The sequence below is a fragment of the Mustela erminea genome, chromosome 19, assembly GCF_009829155.1.
Source record: "Mustela erminea isolate mMusErm1 chromosome 19, mMusErm1.Pri, whole genome shotgun sequence".
Classification (NCBI taxonomy): Eukaryota; Metazoa; Chordata; class Mammalia; order Carnivora; family Mustelidae; genus Mustela; species Mustela erminea.
Window position 1 is genome coordinate 30677316 of NC_045632.1, and position 22743 is coordinate 30700058.

Genomic DNA, 22743 nt, shown 5'->3' on the forward strand with positions numbered 1-22743 from the left:
AAGCTAGTTTCAATGTCATGGAGAACTCCACAGAGAGGTTCCCATGACCAGGCACTAAGGCTTCCTACCCATCCGTGAGTGACTCACCTCCCTCAAAGGGGCTCCTCCAGCTTCCTACCAGCCTTAGAGGACAACAGCCTGGCCAACAGCCCAACTGCTACCCAATGGGAAACCCTGAGCCAGAGCTACCCCCTTTTGTTCATCAGCAAGCATTGACTGAGCACCAGCTAAATGCCTGGCAGTGTTCTAGGTTCTAGGAATGCAGCAGGCACGAGTCCAAGAGAGCCCCTGCTTTCATGACAATGGCATTCTAACACTGTAAATCAAGGAATGGATAAGAGCAACCAGGCCCATTTCAGAAGATGAGAAGCGTTGCAAAAGAAATGAAACAAGGTAATAGGGTGGAAAACGCCTGGTAGGACTGGTCTACCTGGGGAGGCCAGCTTCTGCTGAGGGGTGATATCTGAACTGAAATTTGAAGAAATAAAAGATTCAGGAAAGAATGTTCTGGATAGGGGCGCCTGGATGGCTCAGTTAGGTCTGGGTCCTTAGGACTGAGTCCCACACTGGGTTCTCTGCTCCACTGGGAGTCTGGTTCTCCCTCTCACTCTCCCTCTGAGCTCTCCCACTCTCTCTCTCTCTCAAATAAATAAATAAAATCTTAAAAAAAAAAAAGGAGAAGAAGAAGAATGTCTTAGATAGAGGAAACAGCAAGGGCACAATGGCTAAGGGAGGAAAGAGTTTGGGAAGCTTGGGAATAGGAATGTCAGGGCGCTGTGCAGAACGTGGAGACGGGGTTCAAAAGGGTGCTGGAAGACAGCAGAGCTTGGAGAGCCTTGGAAACCAGTGGAAGGAGGGGCTGTGATTCCAAGGGAAGTGGACAGAGGGTTTGAAGCTGGGGAGTTGACAGTCTGATGTGCAGCTTTGAAATATCACTCTGGCCCCTGGGCAGAGGAGCATCACGGGAGGGGCCAGATAGAAGCCCTGAGACCCAGAGCCTCACCGGCTCCCCCAGGAGGTCAAAGGCCATAGCTGGTCTGCGGTGAAGGCAGGAAAGCTGAAGAGAAGACCCAGGTTTGAGCAAAGTTTTTATGTGGAATGGATGTGAATGCTGAGAGATTGGACTTTTGGGGCGACAGATAACAAGGAATCAAAGATGACTCTGATTGGGGCTTAAGCAACCGAGAGGAGAGAGGAGCTAGTGACTGACATATTGGGAATTCAGGTGGAAATAGGTCTGAGTCCCACCTGTGGGTCTCAGCTGATCACACTCCACAGCCAACCAGGCCAGGCTTACAGGTGAAATTTTCCTGTGGGCCCAAGAAGGTTGCTATGTCCTACAGTGCTTTATAATTTGTGGAAAGTGCATTAATATACATTACTTATTTGATACCCACATTTCTATGAGGTAATCCAGATGAATGCTTAAATCTCCAGGATGAGAAAAACTGATGCTCAGAGAAGTTAGGTGGTTTGCATAACACCCCCAGTTAGAAAGAAGGCATACAAGGCTTCTTAAAGGGGGAGCGAGTGGCATTTTGGACAATTCTTTGTGCTGAACTGGTTCCTGGTCTTCAGCATCCTTGGCCCCTGCCCACCCATTGCCGGTGGGAACCCCCTCACCCACATCCACCCACCCATTGTGCCAACCAGATGTATTTCCAAATTCTCCTCAGGGGGGCAGCACCTAGCACACGTCAGGTTAATTGATGATTGTCGTTAACTGTTAATCCCTTCCCCTATAAAGGATGTACACACACACACACACACACACACACACACTCCTTCAAAAATAAAAATAAAAATAAAAAATAAAAATCTTACCCAGCTTCCCCCTCCCTAAATTAAATTGTTTATGGTGTGCTCCCTCTCTGACACACTTGCTGGGTACGGAGAATACATGGATGGTTACATTTGTACCTCACCTGGATGACCTCTCAGCCAGGTAAGGAGCTCGTGCTTCCTGCAATACCTAGAGAAAAAATTAGGAAGCTTTCCCAGGCCTGATCTCATGCAAAATTTCCAATACGAAAACATGAATTCCTTCCTGCTAGTGATAAACAAATATCAAGAGTCTGAATATACAAACACACCCTACAGAGGAGGATTCTGGAACCTCGGGCAAAATATTATAATATTTTCATGGGCTGCCCAAATTCCAAGCATTAGATTTGATGAACAGCTTTATTGAATTTTGTGGATAAATATTTAAAGCCTTCAAGGGCTTGTGTAAATCACACCTAGGCAGACGCACTTGCTCACAGCGCCATCTGCTGGCAGCTCCTGGTATAGTGCAGGGAAATGAACTGGTCTCGGGGACGCCGCCGAAAATTCAAACCCTTCCAGGAGACCCAGGCCATCCGCGGCTGCCCCAAGAACCCAGATCTTGTGCAAACGACCCTGAGGCACCAATTCTCGGGAGCCTCAAGGCATCGAAGAGCAAAAAAAAATTTCAAAAGCAACGTGAGATGAAGGAAGCCAAAAGAAAAAGGATAGGAAAAAGATGCAAGAGTTTGGTTTCAGAAGAATTTTGGAAACATAGTGCCCTCCAGAGGTCATACAACCCTTCCCCCTGTGTCAGGCAAAAATGTACCTGGAACCCACAGGATTAGGCAAGAGAGCTCACAGCCCCCACCCCGGGGTACGATCTGCCAGGGTCCTTTGTTCCATTCCCTCCCTGACACTTCTCACATAGAGGACTGCAGCACAGATCTTTAAAAATCATGTCCTGGCAGCATATGGAATGGCATCCAGCGTTCACACAGACTGTATGGGGGAAAATGACAAAATAGCATGTGCGCCTATTTGCATGCATGTAGAAGGGAAAGCTGTGCATCAAAGTATTAGCAGTGGTTATCTCTTGTGGTGAGAATGGGGTGATTTTTTAAATTTTTCCTCCTTGTGGTCTTGTGTATTTTCCAAATTTTCTCTCATGGACACATCTCACTTTTGTTAAGAAAGAAAAGAAATCAAGAAAAATAATACAACCCCAGGAATAAATTCCTCCTTTCCTCCCTCCAGCTGTATTACAAGTTCATTTCCTCCGGTTCTACCCTCGCAGTAAGTAGATGAAGGTAATTACTAATAATGATGATAAGAAGAACTCACAGTTGAGCATTTACTCCGAAAGGTGGTGCCTGGAAAAGCACCTAGCTCAGCATCTGATACGTAGGGAAAGCTGAGTTAATGTGACCTAATATTATTAATAATAACATTATTATTATCATGATTAACCTTCCCTAAAATATATAGAACACTGACCTCAAAAAGCTCACAGTGTAAATGGAGAGAGAGAAACAATACATAGCGGGTAACTAATAACATAACAAAGAAAGCGACATGATAAATCACGCAGCAAGTGGTGCACCTTAGGGTTTAATTCCTAGCTGGTTCTTTGGTTGTAACAAAGAGATTCACTCAATCTAGCTCAACCAAGGACTAGTCTCAATAGTGTCTCATTGGAACTCAAAGGTAAGAACCAAAGCACAGGTAGGCCCTGTAGGAACTGAAAATGGGAAGCCAGGAAGAATCAAGGCTCCTCCCCCATCCTTAAATCACTCTTTATTCTATACCCTACTCTCTTACCAAGCTGCGTTTTCCTGCACAGAGCTTGTGATACCCACTCCCAAACTATTCCTAACGTACCTCTTTCCCCCTCACTGTGCACAACAGCTAACCTGCTCAGTTTCTGTCTCATTTCAGATTCCTGAGTGGACAATCGCATGGACCCAAATGCACCATGTTTCCACACTCCATCACCAAACCACTTAGCCCTGGCCAGCCGGTGGATGAACTACCCTTGAATCAGGTACCCACCATTAGTAAAATTGACCTAGTAAGACAAATTGGGTCACGTGGTACAAATACGCCACTGCCATTGTCTTTCTAGGGCTAGAGGTAAGGGTATGCTTTCTCTGGCAGAGAAAGCAGTGACCAACACTTGTTTTTGCAAGGTTTCCTTCCTGTCTGTCCTCATAGATCTCTTCTGTTTGTTGCTTGAATGGTAATGGAAAAGACTTTTATCACAGATTGTATTTCCCAAAAAGTGGATTCTGAGATAGAGGTTAGGGAATGGGAGGCTGATTAAGAATTATCAGTGGGGGGGCACTGGGTGGCTCAGTGGGTTAAAGCCTCTGCCTTCAGCTCAGGTCGTGATCTCAGGGTCCTGGGATCGAGCACCACATTGGGCTCTGTGCTCAGCAGGGAGCCTGCTTCCTCCTCTCTCTCTGCCTGCCTCTCTGCCTACTTGTGATCTCTGTCTGTCAAATAAATAAAATCTTAAAAAAAAAAAATTATCGGTGGGGTGGGGTGGGGGGGTGCCTGGGTGGCTCAGTCGGTTAAGTGTCTGCCTTCGGCTTGGGTCACAATACCAGGGTCCTAGGATCAAGCCCCATATTGGCCTCTCTGCTCAGTGGGGAGCCTCTCCCCCCTGCTTTCCCTCTCCCACTCCCCCTGCTTGTGCTTTCTTTGTCAAATAAACTATATATATTTGTATATACATATATATATGTATACACACACACACACACACACACACACACACACACACATATAAAAGGAATTATCCTTGGGGTCAACACCAGAGAAAAGAAAGGAAGAAAACAAGTTTGGTTCAGGGGAGAGGTCAAGCTCTGATGAGATCTCAAAAGAAATTTCAGCAACTCTGTAGGGAGTCCTAAAGGTGGGCATACCCTACAAGACTCTCCCTACCTGGGGCAAGAAAGACTTGTTACCTCCATCTTTAAATAGTCAAACCTCCAAACAAGTTGAGCCATGAGAAATGCTGTTGATAGGACATGCCCTTAGTTCTTCATAGGTTTTTCTCTCTCACCCTCTAGAGTACAATTATCAGAGTAACGCCTCTAACATGCTGGTCGCTTCTTGCGAATCTAGTTGGATTATCACAGTTTTATCAATATAATGGAGCAGTATTATAGTCTGTGGAAGGTCCGGACAGTCTACTCTGAATATATTATGATAGAAGGGAGCGAGTTAACATAGTCCTGGAACAAAACTATAAACACATATTGTTGGCCATTCCATGTGACGAGCAGGCTGTTTCTCATCTTCTGATAAACGAAAAGGGCACTTTCACCAGATCAGTGACCACATACTATGCACCTATATCAGCCATGTCTTTTCTGTATTCTGATGCTGTGACATCAGAGCCCTTGCTAACCCTGGGGGAACTGTCCCTCCCAAGCCTAGCCAATTCCTAGTGGAAGTAAACAACCCACCCACTAGCACAGTTTTCAAATGCAAACCAACCAATCCAGTTGGCCATACCCTCAACCACCTCTTTTTTTGGGCCCTCACACTCTGGGCCTCTACCATCCTGGCCTAATCATCCCAGGCCAGGTGTCAGACAACTAGGGAGAGCTCCTGTGGCCTAGAGCCCACTGAAGCTTCCTGAAGAAAACCACAGCAAATGCATTTCCCCTCCCCCCATCTCCTGACAACACTGGTGCCCCCCACCCCTTCTGGCATTTGGTATGCCTGCTTTTCTTGGGAACTGTGACTAACAAAGTGTCTTTCCAATAGTAACCATCCTGAGCTCTTGACCTGACCGAACCTCAAATGTTCTATTACTAATACTATATTTTAGAACATTGTGGCTTTGTTAATCTGCTCTAGGAAAGAGACTACAGACGACATAAGTAGCTGCACTGGTTGGAGGTGGGATGGGTACTACTTGGTCTCCACTGTCTATTCTGGAGGCCACCTGATTTTTCCAGGAGCCAGGCTAATGAACTGAATGGGGATAGGATGAGGACCACTGCCTCTGAACTCTTTAGGACTTTGCCAGCATTAATCTCTGTTATCTCCCTTAGATGAGATACTAAGCATTGACTATCTCTGCCAGCATTGGGAAGTAGGGAGTAGAGCCTTTGACTTTCCCTTCCTCACTATGGTAACCCCTACTCTATAGACCAAAGACAGTGTGGATGAAACCAACTATGGATTATGTCTATCCCAGTAATACTTTCAAAACCTGGGGCAGGACGACTGGCTGACTCCACAGACCTCGTATGCTGTGGAGCTGGACTATAGTCAAGGACCTCAAATCTGTCTCCTATGCTCTAATAGAAGGGTCATGACCATGCTTTGACCTCTAGGTGTCAATGCCAGTTGGGATCCTGTGTCCACCAGTCCTAGAAGTGTTTGGCCATTAGCCTTTTCCCAGTGTACAGTTACTCAAGTAAATGGCTATGCATCCCTTTGGGGAAAGCCTGGAAGAATCATTAACGGGTCTACTTATGGGGCAAGGGTCTTCCTTGTGGAGAACTGTCCTCTCACTGAGTTTCAGGTTCCAAAACGGGCCCAGGTCTGGCAAAAATGAGCAATGTGCTGTGTCCTTTTATTAGGAGTGATTGCTGTCAACCTCCTGATGGGCCACCCTTGATCTCTTTCAATTATACACATTTAGTAGTACTCTTGTTGGCTCCCCATCTTTCACCCTTGGAGATGTCATTTTCCTTTAAGCATCTTCATAATGCTCTGTAAGAAGGGCCTTCCTGGCTGCAGCTCTGACCTTTCAATTCATTACAGTAATTGTCCACCTGATGCTCAGTGTCACCATCTGGCCTCTCTTTCCTAGTGTGAGCTTCCCTGTTGCTGTTGGTAAGCCTAGTCCTGTCACCATGTATCCTAGAGTTAGCCTTGGCTAAGCCCCACCAGGCTTCCAAGGGATGCTACTGTCCCACTCACTCACCCACACATTCCTCATCTCTTTACAAACATACCTTCTCCAAGCCTTTCCATGGCATGCAAGCACCTGGTGGGTTCTCTGGGCTTCTTCTGAGCCTTTCAATCCATTTCCATCACCTTCTGTGGAAATTCTGGCATTTCCACCTCATTTATCACGGGCCATTTCTTTTTCCATGCCTCTAAAAACATCCTAGCAGCAGGTCCGCATCATCTCCTGGGTCACTGCCTCCTCCGCTGTTGGCTTCTCAACAATTCCATCATCTGTGTAACTACTTTCTGCATTAAATTCCCTCATTCGAAATACTTAGAGGTGTTTCTGTTTTCCTGGTCAGACCTAAGTGATTCTCCATTCAACATCTCCAGATTAAAACTCCCTTAGGGAAGGAACCATCTGTTCTCCATCTTTGAGGCATCTAACTAAGCACCTGATATTTAATCAGTTCTCAGTAGAAGTTTGATTAATTTACTGGACAATATTTACATAGAGGATAATTTCTCCAGCTACAAATGTCTGCCGTGTGTGGAGTGAAAGGTAAGCTTCTGAACATATTGCAAAGCTTCATCCTTTGGGAAAAATATTAGAAATATTCCTGCCTTCAATTGAAAAGAACATTTTAAATTCCCTCTTTTTAAAGATTTTATTTACTTATTTGAGAGAGAGAGAGAGAGAGAACACATGCAGGGGGAAGGAGTAGAGGGAGAGGGACAAGCAGACTCCCTGCCGAGCTCAGAACCCAATGCAGGGCTCGATCCCATGACCCTGAGATCATGACCTGAGCGAAAACTAAAAGTTGGACACTTAACTGACTGAGCCACACAGGTGCCCCTGACAAACTCCCCTTCTACTATAGCTGCATTTATAGGTCAGTTTTGGTCATTAGCATTTCTTCAGAAAGCCAAAACTCCTGAAAATCAATTTCCAAAATCAGCCCACAATAAAAGCACAGTTTCCCCTTCTCGTTGGCCCTGTCCCTGTTGCAAAATGTTTCCCTTTGTGCTGTGAAAACTTGAGCTACAGAAAACTTTAGCCACTCCCTAATCCAATCATTTTATTTTCCAAGTGAAGAAGCAAAAAGAGCCAAGGAAGATCAATGACTTGTCCAAAGTCACAAAGCTGTGACAAAGCTAAAACTAAAACTTTGGTTTCTTGCTTCCTTACATGGTTTTCTTTCTGCCAATCACGACCCACCTTCCTGGCATCACCCAGCAGTGTAGCCCAGCAAAACACCAAAGAGAACGATTTTATTTTCTTCTAAGCCTCTGGAAGGCCAGTCTTTGCTGGTGGGACTTTGAGAAAGGGCTCTTACCTACCCAGTATACACTCATTGGGTGACTTCGATTACCAGACATTGTGCTGGACACTGGATAGAAGGTGGTAAATAGTGGTAACAGTAGAGAGAAGAAGGAGAAAGAGGAGGAAGAGGAGAAGCACAAGACAGGGAGGGGAAGAAGAAGTAAAGAATAAGGAGAAGAAAAGATATGGCACCCGCTCTAATGAAGCTTCCGGAATAGAGGTTGTTTTGTCCATAGAAGCATTTCAGAAAATAAATCTTATAAACAGTCATTCTGAAACACAAAAAAGAAGGGTCAGCCTAATTCAAGAATCAGCAAACTGTGGCTTATGGACCAAATCCAGCTTGCAGCCAGTTTTGTAACCCACAAGCTAAGAAGGTTTCAACCTTTTTAAGGAGTTGTAACAGAGGGACCCCTGGGTGGCTCAGTCAGTTGAGCGTCTGACTCTTGATTTATGCTCAAGTCATGATCTCAGGGTCGTGAGATTGAGCCCGACATCGGGATCTGTGCTGGGCATGAAGCCTGCTTAAGATTCTCTCTCTCCCTCTCCCCTGACCTCTCAAGTAAATAAATCAAAATAAAGGATCAGAATAGAAAGAGAGAGCAAAGTGTGATACAGACCCTGAATAGCCCCAAAGGATTAAATATTGAATACTCTTTCTCCTTTAAAGGAAAAGCTTGCTGATCCCTGGTCTAACTTCAAAGAAGCAATGAGTATCTGTTGACTTTGCCATCCCAGCATGCATTTACCTTCCCTATTCTCAGCCCTTGGCTCTGGACAGGACTGGTCCCACCCCCACATCCAGCACAGAGCTTGAATCCATACTTTAAGAAATCCTCTTACCTGTGGTAATGGTTCTGCAGTGGGTACAGAGCTCCATTCTGGCCAACAACAGGCTCCAGCAACTCTTGGAATCCATTGAAAGCTCTCTTTCTCAAGGCGCGGAAGCTGGAAGGACGGAAGCCTGAAGCCACTGGGGTTGGTGATATGGAGACAGCCAATCTGAAGAAGGAGCAAACCATACTGGTAACTTTGTGTCTCCTTTTCACTTGTTAGGTTTACATCACTTGAAGCCCAATCTTCACCATGTCTGGAAGAAATCATGGTAAATAACATCTATTCCCTCCATCAATCAAATTATTTGTAATCCTGGAAACTGCTAAAGACGTCATAGACCAATGGAACTACACGTTCTGGGGACTCTTGCCTATGTAGTTACCTTTGTATGCCATCCTCAGGACGGCTCCAAAGCTTGCTGACAACTCAGAAGCTGAATCGTTACAACCCATTAGAACTCATCAAGCAGGGGCACCTGTGTGGCTCAGTGAGTTAAGCAGCTGACTCTTGATTTAAGTTTAGGTCATGATCTCAGGGTCCTGAGATCCAAGCCCTTGTCTGGCTCCCCACTCAGCAGGGAGTCTGCTTCAGATTCTCTCTCTCCATATGCCCCTCTCCCACTCATGCTCTTTTTTTTTTTTTTTTTTTTAAAGAAAGAAAGAAAAGAAACTCATCAACCAAGCGTCCACCCCCGCCCCCCTGACCCGTTTCAACGAGCTTCACCGGGATCATCCCCAGGGTTTAAGTAACCTTTGCAGAGCGCTCTGAAATGGGAACAATCTCGAAGATTCGATTCAACCCTCCAAGTAGCCTTTTAGTCCTAATTCCTCAACTGGAAACACATCCTGTTATTTGGTGTTTTTAGTACCAAGAATCTTTCCTCGTTCACAGCAAGATTTTGCCTTTCCTAATCATGCAATTTCAGAACGTTAGAGCTGGAAAAAACATTAGCAGTCATTCACTCCTGGGTTTCCCAAAGTGTGGGAAATAGAACGCTGATGGGCCTCAAATTAATTTCAGGGGCTGTGCTAAATGCCAGTTAAAGGCATTAAACATTTCTGAAGCACATCGTATAAAGTTATATTTCCTTCTTAATTTCCTTTCCCTCTTCTGCTTTTAAAAGAAAAGGAATAGCATAGGCTGGTGTTACTATATCTTTAGTGGCTTTCCTTTGTATTCATTTTTTTTTCTTTTCAGTGACTTTCAAGACATTTCCACAGAGACCCAACCTCACACTCAGCCACAGTATCCAGCTGAAGTTCCGACCATTGGTTGGTTTTCATGTAACTACTTTTACACTTCCCTTGTATTTACCAGGAAAAGGTCAGTTTTCCATTGATGGTCATGATATAAAGCTTCCTTTTTAAATAAAATATCTGTGTTTTCAATGGAACTATTTTAAAAGGATATTAAGTACACTGTCTAGATGTTCTCCACATAAAGCAAAGGTTCTAATATACATAATTTGGTCTTTGGAATCCCAAACGCAACTCTCCCTTTGAGATGAGTTAATGATGATCGTTGGTATCACTCGGTTATCAGAAGACCACACAGATCCTCATCTTGTTAATTTTTACTTCTGGATATCTTGCCCTTTTTTTTTTTTTAAGATTTCATGTATTTTTTTTGAGAGAGAGAGAGAGCATGTGCACATGTGTAAGCAAGCAAGGGGAAAAGCAGAGGGGGAGGGGAAGGAAAAGAGAAAACTTTAGCAGATTCTGTGCTGAGCTGAGGACCCAATGTAGGGCCTGTGTGGGCGCGAGTGTGGGCGTGATCTCATGACCTTGAGATCATGACCTCAGTCAAAACCAAGAGTCGGATGCTCAGCTGACCAAAAACAGCCAGGTGCCCTCTGGATTTCTTACCTCTTAGTCCAAACCCCTTTTTTGTTCCCTTTCACCCCAGAACAACAACTTTATGATGTTTTTGTTAAATACGCTCAGATTTGTTTGTGCTTCTGAAAAATAAATAGCATTGTTTTGTATAGCAAATCTGTTCTGCTAGATTCCATTCTGGTTTTTACTTTTTTCACTCAATGCTGTTCTTATGATTTATTTACGTTCATTTCCTCTAACTGCAGCACAATATCCTACAATATGCATCTACCACATTTGTTTGTTTTTTTTTTTAATCTAGACCCATGTTGATGAACATCTCTGGTGCTTCCACTTCCTTCCCACTTCTCAACACTATGATGAGCATCTTTATGCATTCTCCTGGTACACTGATAAACCAGCGTTTCTAAGGCTTTTACTCAATAATGGGATTGCTGGGTTGTACAATGCTTAATTTTACTAAATACTGCAGTCTGTGCTTAAGAACAGCTGAATATATTTAAATATTCACAAGTAGAACATATAATTTGCCAATTCTCCACAGGCTTGCCAACATTTGGTATTATCCAAATACATGTTTTAATGTTTACAAATTTTATGAGTATAAAGTGATATCTCCTTGTCGTCTTAATCTGTGTTTCTCTGATTTCAAATGAAGCCATGTATTAGTTCACATACTTTCCCATCTGGAAATTGCCTGTTCAAAATCTTTGCCTAGCCTTCTTTTGTGTTCCCCATCATTTTCTTTTTCATTAAAAAGAGCTTCTTGTATATTCTAGATATTGACATTGCAAATATTATCTCTATAACATATAACATAATGTGTAACTTCCAAACTAATAAAAGGAGGAGAGAAAATAATAAATTATCAATCCAAAAGAATGTAAGAAAGGAGATAGATAGAAATAAACATAAAACATGTAGAATAAGTTACATAGTAAGACTGAGGATATATTTATTTTATTTTTTTCTTATTTTACTAACATACGATGAATTATTTGTTTCAGGGTTACAGGTCTGTGATTCATCAGTCTTACACAACTCACAGTGCTCACCACAGCACATACCCTCCCCAACATCCATCACCCAGCCACCCTCTCCCCTCCATCCTCCTCCATTCCAGCAACCCTCAGTTTGTTTCCTGAGATTGAGTCTCCTATGATATGTCTCCCTCTCTGGTTTCGTCTTGTTACATTTTTTCTCTCTTCCCCAATGATCCTCTGCCTTGTTTCTCAAATTTCACATATCGGAGAGATCATATGATAACTGTCTTTCTCTGATTGACTTATTTCACTTAGCAAAATACCCTCTAGTTCCATCCACATCATCGCAAATGGCAAGTTGTTTTTTTGTGGTGGCTGCATAATTTTCATATATATATGAAAATTATCTATATATATTATACATTATATATATAATCTATATATATTATAGATTTAGATTATATATATATAGACTTAGATTATATATGTATATATAATTTAAGACATCTAGGATATATATATCCTAGATGTCCACTGATGTTCAAGATGTCCAAGATGTATATCACATCTTCTTTATCCATTCATCTGTCAAAGGACATCTAGACTCTTTCCATAGTTTGGCTATTATGGACATTGCTGCTATAAACATGGGGGAGCACATGCCCCTTCAGATCACTACATTTGTATCTTTGAGGTAAATACCCAGTAATGTGATTGGTGGGTCATAGGGTAGCTCTATTTTCAACTTTCTGAGGAAACTCCATACTGTTTTCCAGAGTGGATGCACCAGCCTGCATTCCCATCAACAGTGTAGGAGGGTTCCCCTTTGTCTGTATCCTCTCCAACATCTGTCATTTCCTGACTTGTTAATTTTAGCCATTCTGACCAGTGTGAGGTGGTACTTCATTGGGGTCTTGATATGTATTTCCCTGATGCTCAATGATGTTGAGCACTTTTTCATGTGTCTCTTGGCCATTTGAATGTCTTCTTTGCAGAAATGTCTGTTCATGTCTTCTGCCCATTTCTTGACTGGATTATTTGTTCTTAAAGTGTTGAATTGTTTGTTTTTTTTTTAAAAAAAGATTTTATTTATTTATTTGACAGACAGAGATCACAAGTAGGCAGAGAAGCAGGCAGAGAGAGGAGGAAGCAGGATCCCTGCCAAGCAGAGAGCCCAATGCGGGGCTTGATCCCAGGACCCTGGGATTATGACCTGAGCCAAAGGCAGAGGCTTTGACCCACTGAGCCACCCAAGCACCCCAGGTGTTGAGTTTAATAAGTTATTTCTAGATTTTGGATACCAGTCCTTTATATGATATGCCATTTGCAAATATCTTCTCCCACTCTCTCAGTTGTCTTTTTGTTTTGCTGACTGTTTCCTTTGCTGTGACAAAGTCCAAATAGTTCATTTTTGCCCTTGCTTCCCTTGCCTTTGGCAATGTTTCTAGGAAGAAGTTGCTGTGGCTGAGGTTGAAGAGTTGCTATCTGTGTTCTTCTCAAAGATTTTGATGGATTCCTATCTCACATTTAGGTCTTTCATCCATTTCAGTCTATTTTTGTGTGTGGTATAAGGAAATGATCCAGTTTCATTCTTCTGCATGTGGCTGTCCAACTTTCTCAACACAATTTGTTGAAGAGACTGTCTTTTTTCCATTGGACATTCTTTCCTGCTTTGTCAAAGATTAGCTGACCATAGAGCTGAGGGTCCATTTCTGGGCTCTCTATTCTGTTCCATTGATCTATGTGTCTGTTTTTGTACCAGTACCATACTGTCTTCATGATTACAAGCTTTGTCATAGAGCTTGAAGTCTGGAATTGTGATGCTGCCAACATTGGTTTTTCTTTTTCAATATTCCTCTAGCTATTTAATGTCCTTTCTGGTTCCATATAAATTTTAGGATTATTTGTTCCATTTCTTTGAAAAAAGTTGATGGCATTTTGATAGGGATTGTACTAAATGTGTAGATTGCTCTTGGTAGCATAAATATTTTAACAATATTTATTCTTCAATCCATGAGCATGGAACATATTTCTGTTTCTATGTGTCTTCCTCCATTCTTTCATGAGTGTTCGATAGTCTTCTGAGTACAGATTCTTTGCCTCATTGGTTAGGTTTATTTCTAGGTATCTTATGGTTTTGGATGCGATTGTAAATGGAATCAACTCCTTAATTTCTCTTTCTTCTGTCTTGTTGCTGCTGCATAGAAATGCAGCTGATTTCTGTGCATTGATTTTATATCCTAACACTTTATTGAATTCCTATATCAGTTCCAGCAGTTTGGGAGTGAAGCCTTTTGGGTTTTCCACATAAAATATCATATCATCTGCAAAGAGTGGGAGTTTGACTTCTTCTTTGCTGATTTGGATACTTTTTATAACTTTTTGTGGTCTGATTATTGAAGTAGGACTTCCAGTACTATGTTGAATAGCAGTAGTGATAGTGGACATCCTTGCCGTGTTCCTGATTTTAGAGGAAGAGAATGATATTCACTGTGGCATTTTCATAGATGGTTTTTATGATATTGAGGTGTGTAGCCTCTATCCTTACACTGGGAATAGTTTCAATCAAGGAAGGATACTGTACTTTGTCAAATGGTTTTTCTGCATCTATTGAGAGTATAATATGATTCTTGTACTATTTATTATTAATGTAGTGCATCACATTGATTGATGTGCAGATGTTGAACCAACCTTGTAGCCCAGGAATAAATTCCACTTGGTTGTGGTGAATAATCCTTTTAATGTACTGTTGGATCCTATTAGCTAGTATTTTGGTAAGAATTTTTACATCTGTGTTCATCAGGGATATTGGTCTGTAATTCTTTTTGATGGGGTCTTTGTCTGGTTTTAGGATCAAGGTAATGCTGGCCTCATTAAATGAGTTTGGAAGTCCTTCTTACATTTCTATTTTTTGGAACAGTTTCAGAAGAATAGGTATTAAGAACTCCCCTGGGAAGCCATCTGGCCCTGGGCTCTTGTTTGTTGGGAAATTTTTGATTACTGCCTCAATTTCCTTGCTGATTATGGGTCTATTCAGCTTTTCTATTTCTTCCTCTTTCAGTTTTGATCATTTATATGTCTCTAGGAATGCATCCATTTCTTGCAGATTGTCTAATTTGTTGGCATATAGTTGTTCATAATATGTTCTTATAATTGTTTGTATTTCCTTGAGGTTTGTTGTGATCTCTCCTCTTTCATTCATGATTTTATTTATTTGGGTCCTTTCTCTTTTCTTTTTCATACATCTGGCCAGGGAATTATCAATCTTATTAACTCTTTCAAAGAACCAACTCCTAGTTTCATTGCTCTGTTCTTCTGTTCTTTTGGTTTCTATTTCATTGATTTATGCTCTAATCTTTATTATTTCTCTTCTCCTGATGGTCTTAGGCTTTATTTGCTGTACTTTCTCCAGCTCCTTTAGGTGTAAGGGTTAGGTTGTATACTCGAGACCTTTCTTGTCTCTTGAGAAAGGCCATGTTGCTATATACTTTCCTCTTAGGACCGCCTTTGATGCATCCCCAAGATTTTGAACAGTTGTGTTTCCATTTTCATTTGTTTTCTGTGAATTTTTTTTTAGTTCTTCTTTAATTTCCTGGTTGACTCATTCATTCTTCAGTAGGGTGCTCTTTAGCCTCCATGTATTTGAGTTCTTTCCAACTTTCCTCTTTGATTGAGTTTGAGTTTCAAAGTATTATGGTCTAGAAATATGCAAGGAATGATCCCAATCTTCTCATACCAGTTGAGACCTGGATATGATCTATTCTGGAGAATGTTCCATGTGCACTAGAGAAGAATGTGTATTCTGTTGCTTTGAGATGGAATGTTCTGAATATATCTGTGATATCCACCTGGTCCAGTGTGTCATTTAAAGCCCTTATTTCCTTGTTGATCTTTTGCTTAGGTAATCTGTCAATTTCAGTGAGGGGAGGTGTTAAAGTCCCCTGCCATTATTGTATTATTGTCAATGTGTTTCTTTGATTTTGTTATTTGCTTATAAAATTGGCTTGCTCCATGTTACAGGCATAAATATTTAGAATTGTTAGGTCTTCTTGTTGGACAGACCCTTTAAGTATGATATAGTCTCTTATTACAGTCTTTGGTTTAAAATCTAATTTGTCTGATATAAGGATTGCCACTCCAGCTTTCTTTTGATGTCCATTAGCATGGTAAATGGCTTTTCACCTCCTCACTTTAAGTCTGGAGGTGTCTTTGGGTCTAAAATGAGTTTCTTGCAGACAGCATATTAATGGGTCTTTGTTTTTTAATCCATTCTGATACCCATTGTATTGCCTGTAAGATCACTGTTACTGTGTATTGTCTCTGTTCCTTTCTGGTCTATGTTACTTTTAAGCTCTTCTTTGCTCAGAGGACCCCTTTAAATATTTCTTGTAGGAATGGTTTGGTGATTGCAAATTCTTTTAGTTTCTATTTGTCCTGGAAGCTTTTTATCTCTCCCTCTATTTTCAATGACAGCCTAGCTAGATATAGTATTCTGAGCTGCATACTTTTCTCATTTACTACTCTGAATATATCATGCCAGTCCTTTATGGTCTGCCAGGTCTCTGTGGAAAGGTCTGTTGACAATCTAACGTTTCTACTATTGCAGGTTACAGACTCTTGTCCCAAGCTGCTTTGAGGATTTTCTCTTTGTTTCTGAGATTTGTAAGCTTTACTGTTAGATGTCAGGGTGTTGATCTATTTCTATTGGTTTTGAGGGGGTTTCTCTGTGCCTCTTGGATCTTGATGCCTGTTTCCTTCCCCAAATTAGGAAAGTTCTCTGCCATAACTTGCTCCATTATACCCTCTGCCCTACTCTCTCTTTCTTCTTCTTCTGGGATCCCAGTTATTCTAATTTGTTTTGCTTTCTGGTATCACTTATCTCTCCCATTCTCCCCTCATGATCCAATAGTTGTTTATCTCTATTTTTCTCAGCTTCTTTATTCCCCATCATTTCGTCTTCTATATCACTAATTCTCACTTCTGCCTCATTTATCCTAGCAGTTAGAGCCTCCACTTTTTGTTGTATCTCATTAATAGCCTTTTTGATTTCGACTTTGATAGATTTCTCCAAAAAAGGATTCTCTAGTATCTTCCATGCTTTTTTCAAGCCCAGCTAGTATCTTTATAAATGTTATTCTGAACTCTAGTTCTGATATTTTACTAATGTCCATGTTTGTTGACTAGCTCCCTGGCAGTTGTTACTGCCTCTTTTTTTTTTTTTTTTTTTTTTTGTCATTTTGTCCAAAGAAGAATAGATGAATTAGAGAACAAAATGCTAAAAGGGTAACAAGAACCCCAGAAAAATATATACTAAACAAATCAGAAGAGACCTGAAACCAGTGACAGGGTAGGGGTGAGAAGAATATGATCAGGCTGGTGAATAGAACAGAACCACACACTTTTCAGTGTATTTTATACACTTTTGAGTGTATTTTGGTTTGTTAGAAGAAATTGTCTCCCAAAATTTTAAAGAAAGAAAAGTACACACACACACACACACACACAGAGAGAGAGAGAGAAGGGTAAATACAATGAAAGGATGGAATGTGACTGTAAACATGAAAATTAAAAAAGATTTTTAAAAAGGAATTGATAAGTTTGTTGAAAAAAGTAAGAAGAAAAAGTAAAAAAAAAAAAGAGAGAGAGAGAGAGAATGTGGTCAGGTGGGTGAACAGAACAAAGCCATACACTAGATTTAGGGTATATTTGGTCTGTTAGAAGAACCTGCATTCCAAAATTTTAAAGAAAGAAAGGCATATATTTACCAAAAACAAGGTTATATACACTGAAGGGATAGAATATGACTATGAAAATGAAAATTAAAGATTTTTTAAAGAAACTGATAAGTCAGTTGAAAAAGGGAAGAAGAAAAATTCAAAAAAAAAAAGAAATAGAAAAAGAAAAAAGAAAGAAAAATTTAAAAATTAACTTTGAAAGACTAAGGAATCATGGGGGGAAAGCCATGAATTCTTTGTGACTATTTCCCTAGCGCTGGAGGTTTGAAGTTCTCATTGATTGTAAACTTCGTTGTGGCTGGATCTTACTGATCTTCTGGGGGAGGGGCCTATTGCAATGAGTATCAAATGTCTCTTCCTGAGGCGGAATTGCACCGCCTTTGCCAGGGGGCCCAGCTAAGCAATCTGCTCAGTTTGCTCTCAGGAGATTTTGTTCCCTGAAAGCTTTCTCTAGAGCTTTGGAGGATGGGAATGAAAATGGCAGCCTCCCAGTCTTCTGCCCAAAGGAGCTGAGAGCATGGGGCCCCACTCCTCAGTGTACCCTCAGAGAAAATCAGTCAATCCCTCCTCTCTCCCTGGTCTCCAGCTGTGCTCTGAGCTCATCTGATCTGTGACCAAGCATTGCCATCTCTGGAGTCTCCAAACCCAGCAGATTCCTGCCCTGTGCTCCCACACCACTCCTCCCAGGGGAGGAAGAGAAGTTCCCCAAACCAGCCGTTTGTTGTGTCCCAGCTGAAATAGTAGTGGCCTAACTGTGCCTCAGATCACAGTTTATGGCAACCCTGAGCTGAGAGACCTCCTTGACACCATCTCTGCAGCCAGCGTCCCAGCTCTGATACCTGGGAGCTCTGCTGCACTCAGACACCCCCGGGGTTTTCTGTGATGCTGTGGGTTCTGGGACCACACTGTCCCCATTAGGATTCTACCCGACCCCCACTTAGTCACTGGAGAAACGTCCCTCTGTTCAGCAGACTTCTAAAAACTTCGATTTTGTGCTCCACTGCTCTCTTGCTTGCTGGTAAATGGCTGTTGGAGACTCCCTTCCCGCTCCTGTGCCCGCCCCCATCTTCCTGTATATCGCCTCTGATTCAAGTCTCTGTATGTCTTACCTTCCAGAAGACGGTTGTTTCTCTGTTCATAGAGTTGCTGCTATTCTTTTCTTCGACCTCCTATTGAGTTTGCAGGTGTTCAGAATGGTTTGATAACTATCTAGCTGAATTCCTGAGACCAGACAAGATTAGGTTTCCTAGGCCCCGCCATCTTGGAGCCCTCAGGACAGTTTACTCTTAAATGGCTCTGAGCACCTCTGCAAGTGTCATTCAGATTGTAGATTTAAACTCAAATATATCAGTAATGTAGATGGACCAATAATTCCAATTAAAAGACAAAGAATTTCAGCCAGATATTTTTAAATTACAAGTTGTTCACAAGAAGACACCTAAAATGTAAGGATGCAAAAAGTTACAAATAAAAGGGCAAGAAAAATATACTACCTAAGCATTAAATTTTTAAAACCTGGTATACCTGTATTATCAGACAAAGCAAAAACCTTAATGATGAAATTTTCAGTTCCTCCTGGAGATAGAGTAACAAGACATGTGTGTACCTAAAATAGCCTCAAAATACATAGAGCAGAAATTGACAAGATACAAAAGAGATAAAAGTACTATCATAGTGGGAGGTTTCAGTGATAGCTTACAGAATAAGTAAAAATCAGTGAAGATCTATTTAAATAATACAATTACAAAGTTGTCTTAATGGACAGCTATCGACTATGGGAAACTAGTGACTAACTAGTGACAACAGAAAACATGTATTCTAGTGACTACAGAAAACACATATTCTTTCCAAGAATATATGTAATATTTGTAAATATTTCTGGTCCATAAACCAAGTCTCAAAAAATTTCTAATGATTTAAACCACCAGACTATGTTTTCTGGCCCTAATACAATGAAGCAAGAAACCAGTTACAAAACAAAGGCTAAAAAAAACTTGTAAGTTTGAACATTTCAAAATATACTTCTAAATAACCTGTAAATCAAAAAACTACTGTGGTAATTCACATATATCTTAACCAAATGATAATAAAACTAATAGATGATATTTATATATAGACATAAATTTATGAGCAGCAGATAAACCCATTCTTTAAGAAAAATACATAGCCTTTTTAGAAAAAGAAAAAGATGGACAAATAGCTAAACATACTTGTCAATAAGGTAGAAAAACAAAGGACAGATAAAGAAACATAGGAAGATGGGGCACCTGGGTGACTCAGTCTGTTAAGTGTCTGCCTTCAGCCCAGGTCATGAGCCCAAGGGTCCTGGGATGGAGCCCTACATCAGGCTCCCTGCTCAGTGGGGAGATTGCTTCACCCTCTCCTGCTCCTCCTGCTTGTACATGTTCTCTCTCTTTCTCTCTGTCAAAGAAATAAATAAAATCCTAAAAATAAATAAATAAATAAGTCTAATCATTCCACTGGGCTTAAAAAATATACATAGGAATATAAATTAATAAAATAGTAAACAAACATCAATGAAAGAAACCAACAAGATTTATTTTGGGGAGGAACTACCAAAATTAATAAACCCATGATAAAACGCCAGGAAAAGTAGATACAAGGCACAAATAATCAAAGTCAGAAATTTAAAATGAGGCATCACCACAGATTCTGTAAACATTATATGTCATAAGAAGGTATGACCAACAACTTTATGCCAGTAAGTTTGAAATAAATTTAGTTGAATGAATAAATTCTAAAAAAAAAAAAAAAAAAAAAAAAAAAAAAGTTAAGAAGAGAGGGAAATAGAAAAGTTGAATGATCTCAAAACATTCACTTAAAAAAATGACCAATCTGGAGCACCTGGGTGGCTCAGTCATTAAATGTCTGCCTTTGGCTCAGGTCATGATCCCAGGGTCCTGGGATCCAGCCCCCCATCAGGCTCCCTGCTCAGCGGGAAGCCTGCTTCTCCCTCTCCTACTCCCCTTGCTTGTGTTCCCTCTCTCACTGTCTCTCTCTGTCAAATAAATGAATAAAATCCTTAAAAAAAAAAAAAAGACCAATCTGTAACTGGAGTCTTCAGTCCAGATTGTAGAGAAAAAACAAACTGGTGGTCTCTGGGTCAGCTCCTGTTACAGATGTTTCTTAATCGTCCTTATAGTGTTTTACATTTTTCTTAACCCTGAATGCCTTTAGACTAAGCATATGTTCCTCAGTCCACCACAGATCTTACCTAGCACTACATTTAGCTTATCTACCTGGGCCCATAAGGTATTTTTTTTGCAACCCCTGAAATCACTCAAACCCATTAAGATTGTTCTAATTTCAAATGGATGCATAAAAAAGATGTCTGCCTAATGCTGATTTTCCTAAACTTGTCAGATTTAGACTCTTTTACAAATACCTCCAAGTAAATTTTCTTCTTTTGAAGGACTTTTGAGACCAGATATCATTGCTGTATATAATGGGACACATTTGCATGTCCATAGACCCCTTTTGGTTGGTACTTAACTGTAGTTATCCAAAGTGCAATGGTAAGGGAAAATCATCCCCAAGACTCCTTTCACTTATGACATCAATTACAAGTCTGAGGGATTCCCAAAACAAATCTCTCTAGTATGGCCAGCCCGGACCCCAAGACTATCGGTGTGGCTGGTCTCACGCTAAGACCCAGTGTGGCCAGCGTCCACCTAAACAAAGACACTCCAATCATATATGACAAAGATTACCTCCCAGAAGCTGAGGGCAAAGCCCAACATCTCTTTGGACATGGCCACATTCTTTACCACAGAGTACAGACATATAAATGATGGTTCTTAATTCAAACTCTCTGGAGTCCAACCTATCAACCACTTACATATGGATAAGAACCAGTTTTGATAAAGGGACCAGTTTTGATAAAGGGGCTATTTAAAAAAAAAAAAAACAGAGTAACCAAAATGCAAAGTAACATCATCTTACTATATTCTTTCCATAGTAGATATTGTTTCATGATTCTTAATATTATATCCCTGAGTAACTCACTTGAGATCCCAGCTGGTTTTCTAAGGCAATTTCAGCAAAATAAAAAGGTTAAGACACACTGAGAGCTTACCCTGCCTCTTCCTATTAGGTATAGTTTTAGTATCTCTTTTCTTCCCCTGCAATCTATGTGAAAAACTAAAGAGATCTTTACCCCAGAATAAACAGCTCTGTACCTTTGTTTTGTGGCTGACACCTTTCAGAAGAAAAAGAAAAATAATTTAACATGTCTCTTCTATTTAAGTTCCCTGACAACCAGACTACCCAACCACAAAGAGATTGGGCTGTCATAGAAACAAGCCTTGGAATTTCTCATAATACTAGTCACCTAATATCCCTCAATAAAGTGGCCACTCACCTTTTAAATATCTAACTTAAAAATCCTCATTTCTCAGTGATTATATATTCTCCAGAAACATTAGTATAAAATTCTTTGAACAGCAAGCTCTCCTAGTGCATTCAAAATCTGATTTACATACGAGTTTTCAGGAGCATCGTGTAATATATAGTGAGATCTACCTTGTTGATTTGCTTAGCAGATTCCTTCTCCCCCCCTCCCCCCGCCGTAAACGGCATAATGGTAACATTTAACCCAGGCTGCACTGGAATTATCATAGATTGTGACTTAATGGTATCTCTTGCACAGTGAGTGCTAAATAAATATTTGTTGTATTGAATTGAATTTGTGCACGTTTTATTATACATCCGTGTTAAAGCTCTCAGAACTTGAGATAAGAGCCTAATGGGGCTGAGAGTGTAAAATGAGTTCAAGGGTTTAATATCCAGGAATCCACATGAAAGAATACCAAATCCTCGGCCATGTGGTTTCTTGAGGGAAAGAGCATCTGATCAGCACTGATAAGACAACAGAACGAATCATAGAGCCTGTGTCACTTTTTTTTCCAAATCCGCAGTAACATATATATTCATCTTGTCAGGTCGCTATATAAATAGATGAGGTAAAACAACATGGCATTTCTTGTACTTCAATTACTTTCTTGTATAATGTCAAGAAGTAAAAGCTAACAAACCATAACTTTTCTTGACATTTCCTCCCTCAAGTGACCAATGATGGATTTGCCTTAAAAAAGCATTCATCATTTTAAAGAAGGGTAGAGACAGTAGATTTCTTTGTGTTACCTTTTTTTTTCCCATTTTTTTAAGCCAGTGGTTAAATTGAAAAGCCCAGCTCTCCTGCAGATGGGAACCAAACCTGGTTGATAAGATTACATGTTTCTAATCCTGTGGGATGTTTGAAATCATCCAAGGAGAGAGAGCATTTGCTGTCATAAATGGTCTGGAGATGGAACTGAATTCCCAGACAGACC

General features: G+C 40.8%; 1 pseudogene; it reads right to left on the reverse strand.

Moving 5' to 3' along the window:
• Positions 1-9024, reverse strand: part of LOC116578855 — a 91934-nt pseudogene extending 82910 nt beyond the window's left edge.
• Positions 9025-22743: the final 13719 nt, after the last annotated feature.